This window comes from Otolemur garnettii, unplaced genomic scaffold, assembly GCF_000181295.1.
Source record: "Otolemur garnettii isolate 467f Iridium unplaced genomic scaffold, OtoGar3 scaffold00001, whole genome shotgun sequence".
Lineage (NCBI taxonomy): Eukaryota > Metazoa > Chordata > Mammalia > Primates > Galagidae > Otolemur > Otolemur garnettii.
The window spans coordinates 16,501,611-16,507,295 of record NW_003852396.1 but is presented as its reverse complement, the minus strand read 5'-3'; positions in this window follow the sequence as shown (position 1 = coordinate 16,507,295).

The following is a 5,685-nucleotide window of genomic DNA, read 5'->3' as shown; positions in this document are numbered from 1 at the left end:
GCAGCCGTCATTGTTGTTTGGCAGGTCTGGGCTGGGGATTCGAACCCGCCACCTTAGGTGTACGTGGCTGGTGCCTTAGCTGGTTGAGCTATAGGTGCTGAGCTGGTGAAGCTAATTATAATGTGTCTATGAGAATTTTTATTTGGGTTGTGTCATGCCAGTGTTCTGAAACTGTCTGCTATCTGGATTTCAGAATCTCTTGGCATGTCTGGAAAATACTGTTCGATTATTTCATGAAGTAAAGCTTCTGTATCCCTTGCAGCAACCTCATCACCTTCAGGTATTCCTATAAGGTGAATATTAGATCTCTTTGAATTATCCCAGAACTCTCTGAGAAAATGATCCATTTTTATTCTCCACTTTTTTTCCTCTTTGAGTGTTTGGGAGTGTTCAAAAGCTTTGTCTTCAATGTCAGAGATCCTTTCTTTTGCCGGTTCCAGTCTGTCACTGAGGGATTCTACTGTATTTCTCAGATCTTTGAGGGCTGCAAATTCTTGCCTCAATGTGTCAAAATCTTTGGTGATTTTGTCTTTGAATTCATTGAATTCTTGAGACATCTTTTGAATAACTCCTTGAAATTCTACTTGCATCCTTTCCTCCATTCTGTTGATCTTATTTGCTATCCAAATTCTGAATTCAATTTCTGACATCGCAGCCATTTGTCTATGAACAGGATCTTGTGCTGTATCTGCCATATCGTTCCTTGGGGAAGTTGATCGACTGATTATTCATGTTGTCAGAGTTTTTCCACTGATTCCACCTCATAATTGTTTTTCACCATTGGCTAGATGGGCAGGTAAGGTGAAATTGGAATGGGCGTACCTTGGGTTGTGGATAACCAGCCCTTTGTCAAGGATCTGGGACTGATGGCTGCAGCTTATTCCCTATAGCTTTGTGAAGAATCCATACAGTATTATAGTCTGAGGTTGAGGAAACCTGTTTGGTGTGGTAGGGTTAGGTGGCTCTGTTTTGTATTTAGCTGGTTCTTGTGTGATCTTAGTGGATCAGTAACTCTGGTGAAGTCTTAGCTATGGAGAAATATAAATGATTAAGACAGCCCATCACCTATGGACATGAAGAACTGGAAGAGGAAAATCAACCCTTCCCATTAACACATAACCAGGGTATCACCCAAGAGGGTCCTTGGGAGAGTGGCCCAAGTTAGGAGTTCCAACCCAATTGACCTAGTCAGTATGAACGCTCAAGTGGGACACGTTGAATGGTCTCCAGCGACTAGATGGCGGAGGTCTACCAGCTGTTCAAATTTGGCTCACTCTAGTGCTCTGTGGAGTCAAAAAGGCCTGCCCAGGAGCAGAGTTGGGCCAGGGGGCTGAGTCTCTTTCTCCACTTTGCTCCTCTTTCATGCCCAGACACTGGTGACCCCACAGGGCTGAGGTCCTACTCCCTCCAGTAAGCAGATATGCTGGGGGTTTGCACCTGTCAGAGTCAAAAGAAGATCAATGCCCCTGAAGCCTGTCCACTGCCCTCTACAACCAGCCAGCTGGGGGAGCTGAGGCCTGCCTGCCTCAAGTACTCAGTAGCCATTGGCGAGTGTTCCACTTGGACTCAGAACAAGTCAGCAAATGCTTTTCTCCCTCAGCCACCACACCTTAGCCCCTGCCGCTCTGCAGCATCAGTGTCCCTATAGAGTGAGTTCTGGTTTCTTCTGGCAGTCCTCAGAGTTGGGGAGGTGTCTCTCTGAGCTTAGACCCTGGTGGGATCGTTCTATTGTTGCTGGATCTCTGTGGGAAGTGACCCTGTGCAGCTCCATGGGGTCTGCCACAGCAAGGGCGTTCTGGCCCTAGGAGCAGCTCCGGGAGCATGCAGCACACAGATCCAGCAGCAGGGCTGAGGATGCTGCAGTCACTGGCACCTGGTGACTTCGGCAAGGAGAGCACTCTCAGCTCACAACTCTAGCCCGGGAAGGAGCTTGGTGCAGAGGCAGGGAGGGTGAGGGAAGCAGGGCTCTAGCAGTCTCAGGCAGGGTGGAGGGCAGGGCTCAGGAAGCATGGCTCTAGCAATCTTGAGTGGAAGGGGGGGCTGGGCACGGGAAGTGCTGCTCTAGCAGTTACTGGCCAGGAAGGGGGACAGGGACAGGTCGCTGCTCTTGCGTCTCCTCCCAAAATCTCCCCAGACTGCAGGGGTTAGGCTTCTGGTTTGTCAGGCAAGGGGGGAAGGGTGGACTGGAAGTTCAGAATGGCAGGGAAAACATAAGTTCAAATTTTCTGCCTGATGAGAGTTTTCAGAGTCACAACCGGGTCCCTCTGGGGAAGTAGACCCCACTTCCTACAGCTCTCACCCATGGGGTGAGACAAGAGGTCCTCAGTTCACCACTTGCCTGTAGAAAACCTACAGGAGCAAACGAAGAGAAAAAGAAAAAAGAAAAACACAACTTTCTTGGGGGAGGGGACGGACACTTTTCCTTTGGGATGAATTTTGTACCTGAAGTTTGCTTTCTCAGAGTCGCAGCTGGCCTCAGCAGAGGTGACCTGCAGTTATCACTTCTCTCTCGGCTTGGCTCCCAGTCTCCAGCTTAATTGGGTACTTTCTGGACATTATCCTTCTCTCTGGACAGGAGCTTAGTTGGCCATACCTTAGCTCCAGTTGGCCATCTTGCCCCTTCCCAATATTTTCTTTTTCAATAGATTCCAGTTCCCCTTAATATAAGCCAATTAATATAGTGTGTGCCTTGGGTAAAAGTGACTGTCCATTCAATATGGATTTTTTTTTTTTTAATTGAGACAGAGTGTCAAGCTCTGGTCAAATACTTTTTTGTTGTTGTTTCCTTCTCCTCCCCCCCCGCCCCCCAGCATTTGCTAAGACTTTATTCTTAAGATATACTTGTACATATATGCAAAGGTCGAGCAAGATCTCCATGGCATTTTCTGCAGTAGGCTCAGAAGTGTAGAGTGCTATGGCATCACAGCTTACAGCAACTTCAAACTCTTGGGTTCAAGTAATTCTCTTGCCTCAGCCTCCCAAGTAGCTGGGAATACAGGCACCCACCACAATGCCTAGCTATTTTTTTGTTGTGGTTGTTATTATTGTTTTAGCTGTCTTGGGCTGGGTTTGAACCCACCAGTCTCGGTGTATGTGGCTGGCACCCTACCCACTGAGCTATGGGTGCTGCCCTCATATGGATTTTGCAAGGCAAGTTGGTGCTAGCAGAAAAGTATATAATCTCAGAAATACTTTGGAAAACTTCAGCATGTTTTTTATTTAACTTCAGTGTTTGCATAAATCCCTGCACTCTCCCTGTACTTCTGTATCTCACTCTCTTTGGTAAATTATCTTAAATATTATTAAAGTAATTGGTGTTCTTAAAATAGAAAATAAAGGACAAAGGTGAAAATGAAATTTACTGGGACTCTTTCCCTCCATTTTACATGATTTCAAAATACCGCCCTTGTGATTTTTTGTGTATCTTTCCTAAAATGTCCTGTGTATTTACAAAAATACAATATATATGAATATGTATGCATAGTTTCATATATACTTATTTGTGAAACAAATAGGATCATATATTTGTACGTACAAATAAATACTACCGTGTAACTGTTTTTCGCTTAATTTATCTTAACACTTTTCAACATCAGTACAGAAATGTACAATTTTATTTTAAGTAAACTCTTTAAAGTATATACCAATGTATGGATTTACAATTTAATCACTTCCTGATGATGGTCATCTTAGGTTAAGTCTAAGTTTTAGCACAGCAAACAGTGTTGTACATACATATATCTTTGTACATATCATGCCAGTATGTCCAAAGAACACATCCTTAGCAGTGGAATTGCATGCTTTGCCTGAGCTTTATTATCAACTGAAAAATACATATTTTCAGGATGTATAATGTTTATACCTCATTAGAATTAGCTTAGTAAAACATAGGGTCACGCGAATCTACAAAACCTCCTTTTTTTTGAGACAGAGTCTCACTCTGTTGCCCAGAGCTGGAGTGCAATGGAGTCAGCCTATCTCACAGCAAACTCAAACTCCTGGGTTGATGCAATTCTCCTGCCTCAGCCTCCCCAGTAGCTGGAACCACAGGTACCTGCCACAATGGTCAACTGATTTTTTTATTTTTAGTAAAGATAGCATCTTGCTTTTGCTCAGGCTGGTCTCAAACTCTTGAGCCCAAGTGATCCTCCTGTCTCATCTTCCCATAGTGCTAGGATTGTAGGCATGAGCCTCTGTGCCTGGTGGTACACATCCTCTTTTGTTAAACAAACTTTGACAAAAGGGAAAAAGGATCTTGGAAGAAAAGTCCTTTTTCTTTATTATTTTTAGATCCCTCCATTTGCCATCTATAAGTTATGAAAAATTAACATTTATAACCATCTTCTGGAAAGTGGGACAGTTTTTCTAGAGACTAGACGTGCCATCACCATATTTAATCCCAAATCTAATCTACTGTAAGAAACGAATATATTTTTATAATTCCATTGCTAAGGTAGAACAGTAATGTTATTGCCACTAACAATTAGCTGTCTTGGCAATCGCTCTCAAGGCAACAGTCAGAAAAGAATTTACTCAAACACACTTGGTCCCCTCACCAAGTGTGATGCCTTGTACTGCCCTGGGACCCTGCAGAATCCTCACTATCAAGACAACCCTCACCAGACGTGGAACCCTTGAGTTTGGACTTCTCAAACTTCATAACTTCTTTGTGCCACTGTGCACCCCATTACCTTTGTTGGTGCCCTCTGTGGCACCGTGTCACCGTGAGAAGGAAAAAGCTGGGACATGGATTGGAAGTACAAATGCTTATAAGAGGTGGACTTCCCATAGGTGCAGGGAAGCCTCAAGTAACCTCTGCTGTGGCCTTTTATTGAAACGTTATACAATAGGTGTGGGGGGGCGTGTACGAGGATCATGTGCTTAATGATAGCTTTGTGCTCTTTCTCTAGGGCTGGACTCCCACCCTGTTGCACCACAAATGTTCAAGGTCCAACACCTGCTTGCTAAGGAGCCAGGGATCTTATCTCATTAAAGCATGCAATGAGGGCTTGTCTCCGGGCTGCAAAACATCTCCAGTCTGGCTTGGAAGATTGTCCCGCTCCTAGCGCCTCCCTCAAGACCTGGTGCCCACTCATACAAGCCTGGTGCTCACTCTCCTACAATTCTGAGCCTGCTGCAGAAAGTGCCCTGGAGATCTTTCCCTATTTTTGCATATATGTACAGGTATATCTAAAGAATAAAGTCTTAGCAAATGCTGGGGGAAAAAAAAAAGGAAACAACAAAAAAGAATTTGCCCATTGCTTTGCCCATTGCTTGCAGCTGATCCATTCAACAAAATTTTCTGCCTATTTCCCAGCCTACTCTGCTGGGAACCAAACATCATCAGCAGACTAGAGGACAAAAGTCAGGTGATAAAAGGGAGAGTGGAAGGAAATTATTTTTCTACAAAAACTAGTTTAAGGAAGGCTCAGCACTAGGTTCTGAGCTTCTTAGTAGTCAAGGTAGAGGGAAAGAAGATGAATTATAGGGCTTGGCATTTTCTAGCACAGAGTTTCTCTGTTCTATTAGACCCAATGATTCATTTTTATAAAAAATATTTTGTAATGCCTTAGTATCCTGAATAGGTTTATGGATAATATAGTTTATCTACCCACATTATTTAAAAATGAATGTAAAGAGGACTGGGTGCAGTGGCGCACACCTGTAATCCTAGCACTCTGGGAG